General features: G+C 47.0%; 1 protein-coding gene across 7 annotated transcripts in view; it reads left to right on the top strand.

Annotated features, from left to right (window-relative positions):
- Positions 1-18,862, top strand: part of Spata13 (spermatogenesis associated 13) — a 269,620-nt gene that overhangs the window by 214,914 nt on the left and 35,844 nt on the right. The window contains exon 1 of one of the 7 annotated variants that reach the window (XM_050152215.1): positions 10,818-10,988. The exons of the other annotated variants lie outside the window; for them this stretch is intronic. The gene's annotated coding sequence lies outside the window, so the exon portion shown is untranslated. Of the gene's footprint in view, positions 1-10,817; positions 10,989-18,862 lie in introns of those variants that run through there. 7 annotated transcript variants of the gene reach the window in all.

Here is an 18,862-nt window from a genome sequence, read left to right as displayed (position 1 = left end):
GGCCAGCCTGAGCTACATAGCAAAATCCTATCTCAATCAATGAATCAATAAATAAAACTTAAAGATTGAAAGCCAGAGAGCGAGTGAAGGAGAAAAGCAAGTACAGTAGTTTGGGGTAAGGCGAATGAAGAGAAGAAAATGGGCGTGAGGCTGCTGTATGAGGCCCACTGAGCATCCACAGTGGCAGTGACCACAAAAAGCCGCCAGCAGTTTCCGCAGGTGTTCATTTCCCTGCAGCGAGAGGAGGCCGAACTGACGAGCCCAGGCTCTGACTCAGAGGGCTAGAGCTGGGATGTCCCATGGAAGGGCTTTTCCCCTTGGAGATGAAATGCAGTTAGACAGAGCAGTGCTAAATGGGAGGAGGACATTTTGCAAGAGTAGCTGCCTCTGTGTTTACCCCTGGTTTCCGGCTGTGGCTTAGCATCCCCCCAGTGACATGAGTCACAGGTTCACAGCATGTGCCCCTGCAGGGTGTCATGGCAGCACCAGGGTGTGTTTCCAAGCTTCCTAGCCCATTGGGTCTCATTGAGGTGGTGTTGGGTGTGAGCCAGTCACTGGGAAGTTCTAGGTGGCATCTGGGAGACGCCATGGCAGTTTACGAGACTTCAGTGAGACCAGCGAAGAGATGGGTGTAATCTGTGTCCAGCACAAGTGGCTTTTTCAGTGAGGACAAATCATTGCCCCTCTGTTATAAAAATGTCCATTGTAATCAGCTTCCCACAAGTAGCTGTCTGGTTCCTACAGAGAACCGTATCATTAGTCCTGGTGAGGGCAGGCCCTGCGGTCTAGCTCAGGCTGGCACCCTTTCTGCAGCTATGACCTGGTGGGTACTTTGTTTCTAAGTGAATCCACTGAGCCCCCCCTCATCAGGATGAAGAGAGAGGTTAGCTGATGCCGGCATCATGAGCATCATGCCCACATGCCTATTAAACAGCATCTTTTGTGGTTCACTTTTCAAGCTTTGAAGGTCTTCTGTCAGTCACACCCCTGGCCCCACATTGGAGTCCCGGTGTTATTGTCAAGCCATTAGCTTCCAAGCATCCATGTGTGCAAGCTCACTCTGTCTGGAGAATTAAGATGCACCTCTTCCACTAAGGGTTACTCTGTGCTGGGTGCATAATAACCTGGTAAAAGATGGAAGGCTGTCAACAGGAAAACGACTTACTTAGAATGCCTGCCCTAAGATGACCGGCTGTGTGGGAACCCCAGATGCACGGCCCTCGGTTTCCCTGTCACACTTGGCTGACCAACAGATTTTGTGCTTTATTAATCATGTGACACTTTAATGGAGGTTAAAAAAAAAGCTTTTTTTTTTTTTTTATTGCTCCTTTCTAGGAACAGGAAAACACTTTAGGTCTTTTCCTTGCACAGGTTGGAAGTTAAACTAGATGCAGTTTTGCTCTGAGGGCACCTCCCCCTTCCTTCTAGGGAGGAGCCTGAGGACTCTCCTTAGTGGAACTAACCTCCATAACAATTACATTCTCCCTTTCAGCACGAGCCTTGGCTACAACAGGACACTTACTAGTGATGTTTTCCTCTCCAGACTGTGTGCATCTTGTATTTCTTCCTGGCTCACTTGCTGTCTTGTATTGTAGACCTGCACATGCGTTATTAGTACTAACCTTACCATAGATTCTACATTATACTGTCTTGAAGTTTTCTCCATCAAATAAACTAGTCCATTATCTTTCAACTTAGTCTCAGGCAAGTTCTTAGGACAAGGGCAGAAAGCATCCAGATTTGTTGCCACGGTAACACACGAATGGATTCTAGCTCAGTTGCTGTTAAAGTCTTTGCTGTTCTCTGAAACTTCTTGAGCCAGGCCTTTATATTCTCATTGATCTCGCCGCTGCCACGAAGATGGACCACCAGGCTCTGCCTACAGTATTCAGCTGCTTTTCTGGTCCAGAGTCCCAAAGTCTTTTATATTCTCACCAAAAATCAGCATGCTCAGGTTCTTCATACCTACCCCACTCTCGGTACCAACTTCTGTTTTAGTTACTCTTCTGTTTCTGTGATAAAATACCATGTCCAAAAGCAATCTGTAGAAGAAAGAGTTTTATTCTGACTTAACGATTCCATCATGGCAGCAGGAGCACACCTTCAGTAGCAAGCATAACACAGACAGCGTGGAACAGAACTGTGGACAGACTGTGAACTCTCAAAGCCCACCCCACAGTGATGCGCCTCCTCCATCAAGGCTGCACCACCTCGCTAAACAGTACCACCTTCTGGGGACCAAGTGTTCAAATATTTGAGCCCATGGGGGGGGGCATTTTTAACCACCATAGAGATGTTTGGGCTATGTACCAGAAAAGTTCTGAAATGGCCCCTAGCTTCATGAGCCTATGGATTGAATAGAGGTATTACCCAGATAGATGTGACTGGTTTAATCAGTTATGTTTGTTAATAGAGTGTGTGGACATTGCATGGGTCCTGACAGCAGCAAGCCAGTTAATTTAAGAGATGGTTTTGAGGCTAGGCATGACAGCAGACACCTATAATCTCAGCACTAAAGGGGCAGGAGCATTGTGAGTTCAGTGACAGCCTGAGCTACACAGTGAAACCTGTCTCAAGAAGCCAGGACATAATGTAAAAGGACTGGGGCTGGAGAGATGGCTCAGTGGTTAAGAGCACTCATTGCCCCACCTGATGGCACATGGCTGTCAGCTACTCTAGTCCCAGGGGATCCACTGCCCTCTTCTGGCCTCCACAGGCACTGCATATGCATGGTGCAGAGACCTTCATGCAGGCCAGCACCCATGCACATAAAATAAAAATCAAGAGTAAATTAAAACAAAAAATTTTAAAGATAATTTTAAGAGCCAAATTCAGAAGTTTTCATAGGAACTGAATGTTGACTACATGAATCACTAGTTTTATTAGGGGACACAGTGATCGTAGGCTCTTGTGGGAGGGCTGGAGTGTCTAAGCCCCTTCGAAGGCAGATTTAACAGTTAACATCTAGGCGAGGCTTTTCTTTAGTGGAAGAATTGGAGAGAAAAGGCAACAGAATGAGGGGCAAAGATAGTCAGGAAACTTGTTGACAGTCCTGTAGTTACTTAAGGTTTCATGAATGAGCCTGTGAGTGTGCATGCATGGGTGCGTGTGTGCATGCATGGGTGTGTGTGTGTATGCATGGGTGCGTGTGTGTGCATGCATGGGTGCGTGTGTGTGCATGCATGGGTGCTTGTAAGAGCTCAAAACTCATTAACTGGGAGCCAGAGTGGCATACGCCTTTAATCCCAGCACTCGGTAGGCAGAAGAAAGTGGATCTCTGTGAGTTTGCCTGGTCTACAGAGTGAATTCTAGGACAGCCAGGGCTACACAGAGAAACCCTGTCTTAAAAATCAAACAAAACAAAAAGAGTCATTATTCAGGAACCTCCTGCCTTGGTTTTGTTTGTTTTTATTTTTGTTTTCCTTCTGAGATAGTTCACTAAGTGTAGTGTAAGCTCCCCAGCCAGCCCCAGGGGCCTATCTGCCTCCTCTTCTCTCAGTCCTGAACTTACAGCCATGTGGCTCTCTGCTTAGCTTTTCTTGACATGGATTCTGGGGATCTGACTCAGGTCCCCAGGCTTCCAGGTTAAGAACTTTACTGGCTTAGCTGTCTTCCCAGCAGCCCCTATTTCTAAGTCATTATTATATAAACACATTGTAAAGAGGTCACTTGTTTGTTTCCCAGCCACCCTGCAGCCGAAATAATCACACAGAAACTATATTATTTAAAACACTGCTTGGCCCATTAGCTCTTGTATTATTATGTGGCTGTGGCTTACTGGCTAAAGTTCCAGCAGAGCTACATGGCTTCTCTCTGACTCCGCCTTCTTCCCAGCATTCAGTTTAGTTTTCCCTGCCTAGCTAAGTTCTGCCCTGCTATAGGTCCAAAGCAGTTTCTTTATTAACCAATGGTATTCACAGCATACAGAGGGAAATCCCACATCATATACATACTGAAATAATTTCTTAAAGTTAAATAAAAGATTTGTTTTAATTCTCATAACTTTTTACCGATGAGAAATACCTGAAATAAAATTTGAGAAATACTGGTCATCGCTCAGTGAGTGCCTAAAAGCTTATTTCTTCCTCCCTGGTCCTGCATCAAAAACTGCACAAGCAAAACCGTCAATGCCCAGTGGTAGAGCACAGGCTTAGGGTGTGGGAAGCCCTGGGCTTCATCCCAGTCACCAAAGAAAACACTGTGTCTATGGCTAACAACTTCCAGAGATGTGAGTGGTTGCGTGTCCACTTTTTTTCTGTTGTTGCTCTTGTTGTGAGGCATAGTCATGTTCAAACCTAAGCTGATCTCAAACTCAGGATCCTTCTGTTTCTCCCCCTCAATTGCTGGGATTATAACTGTGCATGACCACACCCAGCTAGTTTGCTTTCATTCTTTCTTTTCTTTAAGAAACAAAGGTCTGGGCCTTCTCAGTATAGTGGTCTCTCTTCTCACAGGCTTGCCAGGCCGGCTGTGTTCTCTCTAGCTCTGGGCCATCTGCTGGAGTTCTATTTAGAGCCATCCTTATCTCTTGATAGCCTTAACTACTTGTGAAGGAAGGCCCCTGGGCAGCCCAGAGAACGCCTTTCCCCTGCACGGGTGTGGTGTTGGAGATAACGGAGTGAGGGCAGTGAATCACAGTGGCCCTTTAAGAGTCTTTCTAAAGTTCCTAGGTAAAAGTGCTGCGGTCAGCTGGGTGTGGTGGTACTGCCTGTGACTGCCGCACTGGAGGGGCTAAAGCAGGATAGGAGTTTAAGGCCAGTGTGGGCCAAATAATGAAACCACCCTCTCTAGGGCTTCAGGGATAGGTCCCAAGGCCTTGAGCATGCTCTGTTTAATCTTTTTTTAGTTTGAGTGTCCCTCTCTGTTTCCTAGGCTAGCCTTGAACTCGCCGTGTAGCCTGGAAAGCCCTTTAACTTATCATCCTGCCTCACAGTCCACACTGTTAAGAGAGTACAGCACATGCTGCCACGCCTGGCCTTCACACGCCTCCTTTTAACACACACACACACACCCCAGGGAAAATATATTTATATTTCTGAGTCTGCCTAGCCCATATATTTTACCAAGTCATATTTGATACTTTAAAATTTTTATTGCAGTTTGCTCTTACAATAAACTGTGTTCAAAAAAGAAGACTGTCTAGTTTCCTTAGTGTCTGTGTGTGTGTGTGTGGGGGGGGGTTAATATGTAAGTGTAGTACCTGAGGAGACCAGGGCATTCCTCTGAGTTGCCGGCATTGCTGAGCTACCGAATGAGAGTGGTAGGAACTGAACTTACGTCTCTAAAAGACCGTTAATGCTGGACCATCACCTCAGCTGTGTTATATTTTTTAAAATCACTTTAGCAGTTCAGCAGGACTCTTGCTTAAAACATGGGTTCTAGATGGGTGGTGGCAGTGAATACCTTTAATCCCATCAGAGGCAGATGGAACTCTGTGAGTTCGAGGCTAGCCTGGTCTACAGAGTGAGTTCCAGGGCAGGCTCCAAAGCTACACAGAGAAACTCTGTCTCGAAAAACAAAACAACAACAAAACTAATAAACAACAACAACAAACCCCCCCCATGGGTTCTATCCCCAGCATCTTTAAAAAGTAAGTTGGTCAGTAAATCAGTAGCATGTTAAGGCAGCTGGTAGTAATGAGAGACAACAAAGGAAAAGTGAGGAGGTTAGTTGGGGACAATAATAGCAACTAGAGGAAAAGATCTCCTGGAGGTGAGTTAACTTTTGTTTCTGTTTTCCGTTGTTTTGAGAGAGAGGGTCTTACCGCATGTCCTTAGCCACTTCTGCTGCTGCGTCCCCGCACCGAGTTCTAAGTAAATGCCATCGTGCTTGGCTTGCTTTGCTGATCAAAACATGTAGTATTTCAGTTATTTAAGTAGCTATGTGTGCATGCATGGGGAGGCCAGAGGACAACTTACAGGAGTCTGTTTTCTCTCTCTTCCGTGTGGGTCCCAGGAATTGAAGTCAAGTTGTCAGCCCTGATGGTGAGCAAACGCCCTCACCTGCTGAGTCATGTCAATTATCCTTTAAAAAAAGTTTTTTTGGGGGGAAGATTGATTTTCAAGACAGGGTTTCTCTGTAGCTTTGAAGCCTATCCTGGAACTAGCTCTTGTAGACCAGGTTGGCCTTGAACTCACAGATATCGCCTGCCTTGGTCTCCTTAGAGTTCTGGGATTAAAGGTGTGTGCCACCACCTTCCGGCTTTTTTAAAAAATTTTTTGAGATAGGACTTTCTCTGTAGCCCAGGCTGCCTCAAATTATATCGCTCGGATTGGCCTCACATTGACAACAGTCTTCCTGCTCTAACCTTCAAGTGCTGGAATTATAAGTGTGAGCCACACACCCAGTGTGAACTGACTTTTTATGGCTTTATAAAATCCTTCTAACTTACTCCAGTAATCACTCAATTATTATTCTCTCTCTCTCCCTCTCTCCTTCTCTCTCTCTCTCTCTCTCTCTCTCTCTCTCTCTCTCTCTCTCTCTCTCTCTCTCTCTCTCTCTCTCTCTCACACACACACACACACACACACACACACACACACACACACACAGAATCAAACCAACCCAGTCTAGATTCCTAGTGCACCAGGTGGAATCTGCCGGTCTCCCTCAGAAGACCATGCATTTCTAGCAACGTTGTAGGCGTGAGTCATCACCACACACAGAGAAGCAACTGTAATTTCTGTCCTCCCTGCCCCACCCTGGGTCCAGGATCCAACCCAGTGCCCTGCATATCCCAGGCCAGTGCTTTACCACTGAGCCGCGTCCAGCCCTACAACTCCAGTCCTTTCAAGGCACGACACAGATAAAGAACAGCTCCTTCTGCAAAGGACACTCGAGTCAGATCACAGTTGTCCTTCTTACCTGTGGGATCCACACTTACTAACTGAACAAGTCTCAGGTAAAAACATTTGGAAGAAAATTTGAATGTAGATCGGACGGAAACATTTCCCTCATCATTATTCTGTATGTTTACAGCCCAGTGTAATCCTTTCACACCGTGTTTGCACAGTTTGGGGAGCTGCAAGTCATCTAGGAATGATTAAAATCCGGGACAGGCTGTGTATGGATTCTGTCTTAGGGATTTGAACGTCCCAAGGAGCTGGAAATCAGCCCATGACTGATGTGGAGGGAGCGGCTGACCGTGAAGCACACTGGCACAGCCAATGACTGGTGAGGGGAGGAGCCTTGAAAACCTGCTCTGCGTTCAGCTGCCAGGAAGAAATCTAGTGAAGTGGGATGCAGTAAGGGCGCGCGCACACACACACACAGTAATCTCAGCACTGGGAAAAGCTGAGAGAACAGGAGTCTGAGACTGACCCATTTCAAACAAATTGTGGAAGTATTACAGATGGACTGCAATTGGTCACTGTTTTTATAGCGGTCTATAAAAACAGTGCAATGCTAGAACTAAACATGGAAATAAGAATTACATTTTCAAAATGAATTTTTTTCTATTGTTTTTGGTTTGGTTTAGATTTTGGGGGTCAGTGCCTCACTGTGGAGCCTGACTAACCTGGAACTCACTGTGTAGGTCAGGCTGACCCTTCTCACTGTCCCTTCTGAGAGCTGGAGTTATAGCTATATAGCACAGATATCTCAATGATTAAAAAAAAAAAGAACTTCAGCATATGGCACACTGCCTTTTGCCTTAATAAGAATGTGAAAACTATTTTTGAATTCTTTTTCTTCTTCAAGATTTTCTTTTTGCCGGGCGATGGTGGCGCATGCCTTTAATCCCAGCACTCGGGAGGCAGAGGCAGGCGGGATCTCTGTGAGTTCGAGACCAGCCTGGTCTACAGAGCTAGTTCCAGGACAGGCTCCAAAGCCACAGAGAAACCCTGTCTCGAAAAACCAAAAAAAAAAAGATTTTCTTTTTATTTTGTACAGATGTGTGTGGGTATATGTAGATGATTGTAGGCACCCAAAGGCATCATGTCCTCTTGGAACTCTAGTTCCAAGGCAATTCTGAGCCTTGAGACATGGGTGCTGAGCATCGAACTCAGGTCCTCTGCAGGAGCAGTGCACTCGCCTACCCATCTCTCTAGCCTTTAAGAACCATTTTAAAGACACTGTCCGCAATAAATAAATAGAAAGAAAGAAAGAAAGAAAGAAAGAAAGAAAGAAAGAAAGAAAGAAGAAAAGGAAGCGTCTTCCACCACAGAAAACCAGTTGACGCAGCGGTTCCCCCGCTATTACCTACGTGGAAAACTTGCCAAGAGCATGTGTCAGAGAGGGCCAGGAGCGTCCGAGCTCCTGTGCGGTCTTTCTGAGTGTACCCTGTGGGTGGGTCCGTAGTTATTGACATCTCCAAACTGGTGCTGGGCGTGGCTTCTGACCAGAGTCTTCAGTGTTGGTGCTCCTCCCAAGATACGGGTGCCCAGCAGGGAGGCATGAGGTTAGCCTTGTAGAAGCCCAGGGAGATGAAAGCCACCCATCTAGTGGGCACTCAGGGCAGCTGGAAATTCCCCCTGATCCAACCTGCCGCGCAGGCTCTCTGTCCGGCCCCTCCCTGGGCTCCGCCCCCTCCCTTGACCCCACCCTCTCGCGGCTGCTAGGCAACCTACCGGCGCCTCCCTTGACAGCATCAGGTGCAGAACATACACAGATTTAAGCTTGCTTTGTCTAAATAAGAAAATGTCCCAGGCCTTTTCCAGTGTTTAGGGACCAGTAGTTTCAAAATTCAGTTGTGTAAATGCAGAGACGCTTGCATCCCCTCCCCCCATTTTATAGTGAACCAACCATACACCTAACTCAGTACAAAAATTTGTGCACACATTTTCTTTTCCCCAATTAAAGAACTGGTACCAGTTGTGAGATCACTTGGTGTTGATTCCGTGTTTGGATTGTTGATTGTGTGCTTTGAGCCTGGGTCTCACTCTGTAGCCCTGGCTGGCCTGGGACTGACAGAGGTATACCTGCCTCACACAGCACGGTGCCTGGCGCTGCTTCCGATTTTGTTTTTTTATGATCGGTTGCTAAGTGTGAAACTGTCAGGAACGGCTGTCTGACCTGCTGTGAGGGCCTGGTTGGTATCAGCTAGGGAAGTACCCTGGCTGCTCCAGGCCTTTCTAAGTTGAATTGATTTATTCTATTTTGTGGTGCTACTGTCTGTCTTCTGCCTCCTGCAGCTGGGGAGGAATGCCAAGCCATACTCAAGGGGCCTGGGAGAGAGGCCAGGGCTAGGCCCGGAGCCTTTAATTTTGTTTGTTTTTCCATCTGTCTTATTTGGGTTTCATTTCCTTCTCCTTTCTCTCATTTTGCTTGTTTGTAAGTTAGATTTTAAACGTGCTGTGACTTCAAAGAAACGTCTTTTTTAAAAAAAATTGGGGCATGGTGATTGGTACACACCTGTAATCCTAGGCTTTAGGAAGTAGAGCCAGGAAGGTTAGGGACTCAAGGGTATCCTTGGCTTCAGAGATTTGATTGGGCGATGTAAGACCCTGCCTCAAGAACCATTAAGGAAGAAACATTGTGTACATATATAAGATTATCAAAGAATAAAATACTAATAAATTAATTAGACAAACAAAAGCTAGGTGTATGGCTTCTGTGTGTAATCTCAGCACTTGGGAAGCTGAGGCAGGAATGTTGTTAGGAGTAAAATCCATCTGGCCTACAAGATGAGTGCCAGGCGCCACCTCCAGTACCAGTATAAGGCTCCGCCAACCCCAAAGCACAGGCCTGAGGAGATGGCCAAGTGGGTAAAATGCCTACTGAGAAAGTATGAGGACTGGGGTTCAAGTTCCCAGAAGCATTGTCACCTTTGGGGGTGGTAGCTCTTACAGGAAGATAGGAAGTGGGACAGGAGAGTCCCTGGAAGCTTAGGGGTCAGCTGGCCTGGCCTACATAGCGGGGGGGGGGGGTGAGGGACAGACGACAAGAGGTCCTGTCACAAAACAAGGTAGGTGAGAGTTGACATCCAAAATTTCCTCTGACCTCTATCCGTGTTGGTACTTCTTTCTGTTTTGGGTTTACTTGACAGTATTTTGTCTCTGCTGTATATATGAGACCCCTTGCCATAGGCAGAGTTCTAGTTTGCCTTCTGCTGCCCCGATGAAGACCTTGACCAAAAGCAATTTGGGGAGGAAAGCATTTATTTGGCTCGCATAGTCCTGATCAGAGGGTTTCGTTGGTGGTGGCAGCAGCGGTTTTCTTTTTGTTTGTTTTTTTAGAGAACCCAAGGTTGAATGTGTTTGGAAAGGGGCTTGAACCTGGGAGGAGCCGGGAGAGGGAATGAGTAACGGTCAAAACACATGCTATGAACTTCTCAAAGATGTGTTCTAAAAATGAGAGAGAGGAGAAGCGGTCTGTGCCTCAGCTGCCTGACCTGTGCCTCTGGGTTCACTGCGGTGCTGAGGAAATCATAACTGATGCATCATGGTGAGGGTGAGGATTGGGCAGGAAAGCTTGCGCAAGGGACGAGCCCAGTCCTGTGTCATCCTGACGACTGCTCCTCTACTGTCTGCAGCTGACCGGGCCACTCTGTGGGTCAATGTCAGTGGTCAGTGACTAGCTCCCTGGAGGTGGGAGGGGTCAGCCCAAATTGCTCCTAGTGGGAGGACCTGAGCTTAAATAGCCTGGAGTCTTTGGCAGCCAGAGGGTTTAGAGGCCAATTCAAACCTGAGATTCGGCTACCAGAAGGAAGGACGGACGGCCCAGGCAGCCAGGAGTTGATCTGTGGCTTGAGCTGGAAGGAGGTGGTCAGATGTGCATTTCAGAGCCTTCGTTGGCTGGATTGCCAGTGGGAGGTGTCTCTTGCCCAATGAGGTTGCCCTGTAGTTCAGAAGTAGGAAAACCGAAGAGCACGGAAGTCTAAAGAATTGTCCAGACGCTGTGGGCGAGGGTGAAGTCCATGATGACATTGATGCCAGGGTGACAGGGAGCAGGTTCCCAGCCCCGTGTGTGGAACCGGAGCCGTCAGCTTAGTCTTTAGTAGGCCCCAGATCACAAGGCTGTGTTGTGTGGGAGAGGGACCCAGGCTGAAGGTAAGGACTTCCTGGACCAGAGAGGTGGGGGGGGGGGCAGGAAGAGAAATTCACAGAGATAGAAAATAGTCGGGATGAGTGGAGTCCCAGGAGTTGGTCGGAGCTCCTCGATGTAAATGAGATGGAACATAGGCCCCAGTGGCTTGTGCTTGAGGTTCTCAGATGCTAGAAAGCCTGAGGCATTGCTTGCACCCAGGAATTGAAGATCAGCTGGGTACCACAGGGAAAATCCATTTCAAGAAAAAGCCAACAAAAAGCCAGATGAATAATTGCAGTTAAGTGACTCCGGCCTGGAAGAGCATGGTGACCTTAATCAAAGAGGCTTCAGGTTCTGCACGGGAGCAGGACGCTGCAACAGAAAGCTGGGGAGGGGTCCGGACCTTAGGATTGCAGTTCTGACGTCAGGACTGCAGTAGTTGGTAGAGTCTTCTGAACCCGGGTGATGCTTTCCTTGTTTTATAATTGAAAATATCCTGTAAGTGCCAGGGATCAATTTGTAATGATTTTAAAAGCCTTCTAGCCCTGAGTGGCCGCCTCTGAAAGCTCGTTAACATGCACAGGCCGTTGTTCACCCTTGCTAAATGGTTTTGGTGCAAGTAACAACACATGCATTTGAGGAGGTTTAGTCCCGGAGGAGGCTGTGGCTCTGCTGTGGAGCTCACCCAGGATGCTCAGGCTCCTCCATCCATCCCAGCACAAATAGTGAGGGTCAGCCTTGATGTAGGGTTATGATGTCATCTCCCAGAATCATGAGATTTCATCTCCCTGGTTTGTATTTCTAAAAGACGTTTATAGATTGGGAGACAGTCCGCTCAATATTTTTTGCCCAGTTTTTGGCTTTTTGAGACAGGGTGTCTTTGTGTAGTTTTGAAGCCTGTCCTGGAGCTCACTCTGCAAATCAAGCTGGTCTCAAACTCAAACACATCTGCCTGCCTCTGCCTCTCAAGTGCTGGGATTAAGGGCGTGCACCATGACTGCCCAGCCGCCCAGTCTTCATTTTGTTTGATATTTTTTGTTGTTGAATTGTTTCACTTAAAAAAATAATATACTCTGGATATTAACCCAGCTCCCCATCTTCCCTAAAGGATTTATTCCATAAGTGAGGGGATTTATTCCATAAGTGCTTACTGTTTGTGTCATATTTTATTTGATTTTTCCCACTTAGATAAATTGAAATATGAAAAGCTATAGAATCGTATTTCTTTGTAAAAATATGTGTGTATAGTTGTTTAGAATTCCATTTCTAATATTTCAGAATTAATGGACTCACATATTGATAATTTACTTTAAAACAGGCCACGTTTCTGCTGTAGTTGGGTACAATTAGCAGAATAAAGTAATGCAGTCGAGAGGAGGAGAGACTTGCGCAGCTCACCTGACATCATTCCGTCTGTCCTAACCACTGTTGGGATGATTTATGGTGAACAGATTTGTGGGTCCAAAAGCCGACATGGGATCCTGCGGCAAGTTGCTATCTCAGCATCTTAACTCATCAGTGAAGGGGGAATTGATAAGCTCTGACTCAGATCCATTCTGGACAGGTCACCCTATTTACAGAGTGGCTTGGAGCTCTGTGCAGGACACCCAGATCCAGCTGAAGCTGTATATATACACTTTACACTCGGGTCGTTAGGTAGGAAACTCCCCTGACTCTTCTCCATGGATTCTTGGGACCCAGAACTTGAGTCACTACATCATTGTCCGTGGATTACCTAAAAGTTTATTACCGTAATAACAACCACTTGGTGTCCTATTAGAACAAAGGGCAAAAAGAAAGACAGTGTCCGGTGTAACGGAGTGTGGGTCCCCAGTGTGTGGGCAAGATCAGGTAAGTGTGGGGCACCTTTGTGGTTCCTTCAAGTATAACTTTTGGCAGGGCATTGGGGTGCATGTCTCAGTATGCCAGAGATGGTGAGTTTGAGACCAGCCTGAGCTGGAAATGACTTGCCTAGCATGGTCTCCATTCCCTCAACCCCGCCAAAATTCTTTTTGTTTGATCTTTGTTACCGTTATTATTCGTGGTAGGTCTGTCTGCTTTGGTTTATTCCTTGATTTCAAATTTTATTGTCATATAGCGAGTGACATATACTCAGGTGATGCAGCATTTATGTGGAGGTGAGAGGAAAATTTTGGGGGTTTGGATCTCTCCTACCACATGGGTTCCAGGGATCAAACTCAGGTTGTCAGGCCTTGAAGCAGGCAGCTTTACCCAAGGAGACTTAGTAGCCCAGGATGGTCTTGAAGTTGCCCTCTAGTTTCTATCTCCCAAGCCCTGGGGCTACAGTATGCCCCCTATTCCCATCCTGCTGGCATTACAGTGTGCCTTGCTATGCCCGGCCACGCCTACATTTTCTTCATACTGTTTCTCGAAAGCTTTTTTTTGAATGAAGAGTTGGAGCCGAGCACGGTGGTTCACACCTATAATTCCAGACCTTGGAACACTGAGACAGGAGAACTACCAAAAATTAAAAGTTAACCCATACTGCAGAGAGAAACCCTGTCTCAAAAAGGGATAAAAATGGAAATGTGAGATCCAGTCTCAGTTGTTGAGCTCCTAAAGAGAGTGACAGTAACTAGGCTGTAAGGAAGGTTGGTTAAGGCTGCAGTGACCCGCGGGCGGTGGTGGCACACGCCTTTAATCCCAGCACTCGGGAGGCAGAGGCAGGCGGGATCTCTGTGAGTTCGAGACCAGCCTGGTCTACAGAGCTAGTTCCAGGACAGGCTCCAAAGCCACAGAGAAACCCTGTCTCGAAAAACAAACAAACAAACAAACAAAAAAAAAAAGCAAACAAAAAAAAAAAACCCAAAAACAAAGAAACCCTGTTTCAAAAAACCTAAAAAAAAAAAAAAAAAAAAAAAAGGCTGCAGTGACCCAAGCTTTGTCACTTTGTCAGGTGTAGAGGTCATGTGTCCTTTCCCATGATCCCTTTCTCTGCCTGTGTTATACTGCGTACCAAGGGATTATGGTATTGGCTCTATTTACTTGTACAAGGGATGAATGCATTTACTCATCTGTAGGCACGTCCTTGCTGTTAGTGTTTTGCTGGCTGCTCAGACTGCATAGTAGAATGCTGTCCCCAGCCCTGCTGTGAGATAGTGTGGATTCCACAGGGTCTGAGGAATCCAGAAATTGTGCTCCTTTGCAAAGAAAGGATTAGGAACAGGCCATAACTGCCGGAAGCTTGCTGCCTCCAGGCCGAGATTACATGAGCTCCAGTGGCCACTCACCAGCTGGTATTTTGTGGCTTATCATTGCCTGTAATCAAGGGGTTTAAAAAGGAACAGAGCGTTCTGTCTCTGTCTCAGAAAAACATGATAGAGATTTTAACTTGTTATTATTATTGTTTTTATAAGGTACTGGTCTTGCTATGCCCAGACTGGCCTTGAACTCTCAGTCCTCCTGCCTCAGTCTCCCCAGTGCTGGTTACAAGCATGCACCCCCATGTTCACCCCAGCATTTAACACTGTCCCAGATTCTCATAGCTTTCTCTCTTCTAGGAGTTAAAGCAGTCTCCATTCAATGACTCATGTTTTTTGTAGTTTTTGTAAAGTAGAATCATAAAGGAAAACCTCAGAAGAGCCTGACTAATTCCCAGGTTTCAGAAAGTGGAGAACTCAAGCAGGTGTGTGCAGGTCAGAGGACAACTTGGAGGAGTCAGGTCTCCCCTTCCATCATGTGGGTCCCCAGGCTCGAACTCAGGTCGTCTGGCTTGGCGGTGAGCGTTCTTATCTGCCAAACCATCTTGCCACCCCCCCTTCCTGTTTCTAAAAATTGCATTTATTCATCTGTGTGCGTGCACACGTGTGTCCACCCACCCACACGACACAGTGTACGTGGAAGGCAATGGACAGCCCAGGACAGTGCTTTCACTGTGGGAGCCCTGAAAATCAACCCCGGATCTAAGACAGTTCTGTGTTTATTTCTGCATCAGTCTGAGTTCTAGTCTGTGTCTGTGGAGAGCATCCGGGAGCAAGTGGAATATGAAAGTGAGGGAGATGGTGGGCGCCTTCATTTAAGTCATGCAGAACAAACTTCCCGTGGCATGATGTGTCCAAGTCCACATGACCCCGCCGAGCTGCAATGGCTTTGAAGGATCAGAGCAGCACTTTAGAGAGCACTTGGTTCTCAACCCTTTTTGTTCTCTTATTTTGAGATAGGCCCCGTCAGGTTGACCTGGTTGGCCTTGAACTTCCAGCCCTCTTGCTTTTGCCTCCTGACTGCTAGGATTAAAGGGCCATATTAGTTACTTTTCTGTTTTGTGATAAAGGCAGTTTATAGAAGGAAGATTGTATTGGAGCTGATGGTTCTAGAGGGCTAAGAATCCATAACGAGAGGCAGGCATGGAGGCAGGAGCAGGAAGCTGAGAGACCACATCTTCAAACCCAGACGTGAAGCTGAGAGAGTAAACTGGAAAGAGGTGAGACTGTACACTATCAGAGCCCTCTACCCAGTGTCATACTTAATCCAGAAGGGCTGGACCACCTAACCCTCCCTTAGCAACCCTGCCAGCTGGGCTCCAAGCGTCCAAACGGGAGAGCGTTCTCATTCTCACCACCATCTTCCTCTCCCTTGCCCCCATGACCATAAAATACAAATGTACTCAGTCCAACTTCAGAACCCCTCATGGTCTTTCACAATCTCAGTGTTTAAAAGTCCAAAGTCTCTTCTGAGGCTGAAACCATCTCTTAAATATGCCCTCCAGTAAGATCAAAAGACAAATTACACATTTCAACATATAATGAAAGCCACAGAGTACACGTTACCCTTCCAAAAATGAGGAATGGGGACATAGTGGGCAAAACTGGACCATCGCAAGACTGAAATCTAGCAGGGCAAATACCAAACCCTGCAGCTCCAAGTCCAGTGTCAAAGGGTTTAGATGGCTTCACCCCTTCAGCTCTGTTCCTTACAATCTCTCTTTCCTTTCTCCCTCTCTGGCTGGTTTCACTCCCTGCGTGCAGTTCTCCCCTGCAAATGTCTCACAACTCTGGCATCTTCAACATCTGGAGTCTCCCAGGCTTCACTTTCCCCGCTTCGGACAATAGCCTTTCACAGCTTCCTGCCTTCTTTGGGCCTTCTGGTTGAGGCCATCTTCCATGGCTCTCTGAAACCCTGAAGGAAGAACCAGTGCCCTTCACTCTCGAACCGTTCAGGCCTCTAAAACCATTACCACGTGAACAACCCTGCCAAGTTTGGCTGCAGGTTTAGTAGGAATCCTGCCCCACTTGAACCTCATTAGCACAACCTTTTATACTTTTGCTTTCTAGGAGCAGACATTGCCTTAGGCTCTCTTTTGGTAGTTTAGTTGGGTGGGGTCTTACCCTGAGGGTACCTTCCCCTAGGCTTCTTCAAGATGCTAATCTCAGGACAGCTTGCTTCTCTTCCAGCTTTGCCTTGGCTACAGCCTTAAGATTCCAAAGTGTTCTTTGTCTCTCCGAACTATATATTCTGTATTCCCTTCTGTCCTCCTGTGGATCCTCAATAAGCAATATATAATATGATACGTATATATAGTGTGTATATATTATATATAATGCTTATATATAGTGTGTATATATACACACACATACAGTCATCCCACAGACTCAATATTATGAAGTCTTGAAATGTCCTTCACCAGAGAAATTAGTCCATTACTTTTTAATTTATCTCAGATCACAGGGGAAAGATAGCCAGATTCTCCTCCCTGCCCCCCCCCCCCCCCCCCCCCCCCCCCCCCCCCCCCCCCCCCCCCCCCCCCCCCCCCCCCCCCCCGTCACCTCACCTCCATCCTGAGACAGGGTTTCTCTGTAGCCCTGGCTATCCTAGAACTTACTCTGTGTAAATCAGGCTTACCTTCAACCCAGAGATATTGACTTGACTCTGACTCCCTGAGTGAGTGCTGGGATTAAAGGCTTGCCCACAGCCGGATTCTTTCTCAAATATCATGCCTAGCCTCTATTCAGTCGCTAGTATTTTTCCCTTCTGCAACCTCCTGAACTGGGCTGTTATCATCCACCTGGCACTCAGCACCGCTGTCTCACTGCTGAGTAACCTGCTGGCACTGCCTCCAGCCTTCAACCACTGTTTCAGTCCAAAACTCTCCCATATTCTTCCAGAAAACAACAAGGTTTGCTTCTTCACCTCAGCGGCCCGCTTTCTGTTACCAGTTCCTTTACTGCTTCCTTTTCTGTGACTGTGCTAAGCTAACACGAGCAAGGCAACTTGGAAGGAAGTTTATATGGGGGGTTAAGACTCCATCATGGAAAACTAAGGAACTAAAGCGAGCTGCAGCCAAGATGGAAGTAACCAGGAGGGAGGAAAAGCGGATGTTGTAGGATTCTGAACCCTCAAAAGGAGGTTTGAATGGTAATGGGTTAGCCCCCTATACTCTGGGTCCCCTTGACCAGAAGTACAGTTGGAAATAGCTATGGAAACTGGAAAAACACTTCAAGATGGAGCCATACCCAGACCTCGAGGCTCGAAGGGTCCTGACCACCAGACTCAACTTGAAGGAGGAACAAGTTGAGACTTGGTTTATTCAGATACGCCCTTGCTTTGCTTGGCTATGGGAGTCTGGCCGCCATAACCCTTCTTCCTTTGCTTCCCACAAAGCCCGCTGCTGGCGGCCACCAAGCTTGCAGTTCAGCTCATTCCCATCAATTCCTCAGAGTCCTCAACCTGCTGTGAGCACACTTACTGATTTTCCATCCAGAGAGATTGTGGTCCCACAGGGCCATTCCAAACCCCCTTGCTGCCTCCTGGCTTCAGTGAACTCACCAAAGTGCTGGAGGCGGTCTAGAAACTGAGGGCTTGGGGGAGAAAGGGTCCATCCCTAAACACCTGGGTGCCAAGACAGATGACATTGGACAGAAAAGGTATGGAAGATGACAAGGCAGGAAGTCTCTGAGTCTCTAATCGGGGCCTCTGGGAGACCCCCACAGTGCCACACCCCACGGGGTCCCAGCTCAATGGCTTCTGCCTCCTCTGGGCTGGGGGTTGTGGTTCCATTTCTTTTAACACCCCCTCAAAGGTTACCTGCACCCCAGGCTAGCTATCAGCTCTCACTAAGTAGCTAGAGCATAGAATGACCTTGATCTTCTTGTCTCCACTTCCTAAGGGCTGGTTACAGGTCTATTTATATATGAGCATTTCCTTGCTTGTTAGCATTTGCTTGTTTTCTTTTCTTTTTTTTTCCTGCCTACTAGTGCTTCTGAAATTGCTTTTTATGGACCTGTTTTGGGTTTCAGATCTGGGAGTGACAGACTGATGAAATTATTAATAAATAAAATTAATTTAAAAAGCAAAAGTGTCCATCATGGTGGGGAGGCATGGTGTCGAGCACAAGGCACGTCAGCAGGGCTTGGAGGCTGAGACACACACACAAAAAAAAAAGAAGCAGAGAAAGCAAACTGGACAAAACCTGCCCCCGGGGACATACTTCCATTATCAGGACCGCACCACCCGAACCTCCCCAAACGGTACCACCAGCTAGCCGGTGACCAAGTGTTCAGATGTCCAAGCTTGTGGAGGACAGTTCTCATTCAGACTCCCACAAAGCCTATGCCACCATGACTAGCCTGCTTTCTCCAGATTTCTAAGTATTTGCTATCAGTGTGTGATTGGTGACTCCATTTCTATGCGTTCTTTCTTGACTTGGGGTCCTTTGTGTTGCCTGCTATAACAGTTTCCCAAAGGAATAGGTTTGTGTGGAAGGACAGGACCTTAATTTTCACTGTGCTTAAGGTTTTGTTGGAGCATTGACAAATACAGACTGTAATCGCTGAATATTTTTTAAAAGCCTAAAAGTCAAACAAGTTTGTTCTATGATACTAACCCCCTCTGCATGTGTCGTGTGCACGTGCACACACCTGAGCAAGCGTGCTTACCCGTA

Source organism: Alexandromys fortis, unplaced genomic scaffold (genome assembly GCF_014885135.2).
Source record: "Alexandromys fortis isolate MF-2015 unplaced genomic scaffold, M_Fortis_MF-2015_v1.1 scaffold_75, whole genome shotgun sequence".
Lineage (NCBI taxonomy): Eukaryota > Metazoa > Chordata > Mammalia > Rodentia > Cricetidae > Alexandromys > Alexandromys fortis.
Note: the sequence above shows the minus strand (reverse complement) of the source record. Positions and strands in the feature narration are given on the sequence as shown.